Here is a 967-nt window from a genome sequence, read left to right as displayed (position 1 = left end):
ATTTATTTTCTTAAAGTATATGTGTATCCTTTTCAAGAACCATGGTTCGAAACCCACCAAGCACGATTAAAAAACCGAATTCATTCATAGCTAAGCGGTTAGCATACACATCTTTGGTTTGAAAGACCTGAGTTCGATTCCTGGAGAAACATTTCTTAGGATTTTTCTAAAACTTGGTTTAAATTTCTAGTTCGAAAATTTTAAAAGTTTAGTTCGATAAAAAGTTTGATTTGAAAATTTTTAGATGTGATTTACATCTTTAGTTCGAAACTTTTGTTTTTAAAAAATGTTTTAGTTCGACAAAATTTTGTTTCAATTTTTTTTTTAGTTCGAAATTTTTTTGTTTAATTTTTTTAGTTTGAAACTTTTTTGTTTCAAAATTTTTTAGTTCGAAATTTTTTTTGGGTTCGAAATTTTTTAGTTCGAAACTTTTGTTTGAAATTTTTGTTTCAAAATTTTTAGTAACAAACTTTTTGGTTCGAAAATTTTTAGTTTTGAAATTTTTTTAGTTCGAAAAATTTTTTAGTTTAAAATTTCTTGCACTTTGCGGAACCGTTTCGAAAAGAATCGGAGCAGTTTAGGTAAAAAAAATCTGGCAACACTGTTTCCATTAATGAAGCGCTTACTGAGCGTTTAAAAAAAAATCGCTTAAACTCACAACAATGTGTTATAAGAAATCTACAAGCGACACCTCTCTTTCACCATTGTTACTTCCAGAGACATAGACTACTAATTCAAGGACAGGATCTCCATCAAGGTAAAAAAGCTGGTAATCATCTTATCTGTCAAAGAGAACGATAATATTTAATGTAAACTTCAGTACAATATCATGATACCAAAAAAGGGTTATTTAAGGAGGAGGTTGAACCCTTCATGGGAACTTTACGCATAACCATTAAAAAAAAAAAATCCCGGTCTAGGATGGATCGCTGTCATATCACTCTGTATTTCCCTCATGAACTGGGGG

Source organism: Thermobia domestica, chromosome 14 (assembly GCF_964235325.1).
Source record: "Thermobia domestica chromosome 14, izTheDome1.hap1.1, whole genome shotgun sequence".
NCBI classification, from domain to species: domain Eukaryota; kingdom Metazoa; phylum Arthropoda; class Insecta; order Zygentoma; family Lepismatidae; genus Thermobia; species Thermobia domestica.
This window is presented reverse-complemented; position numbering follows the sequence as displayed.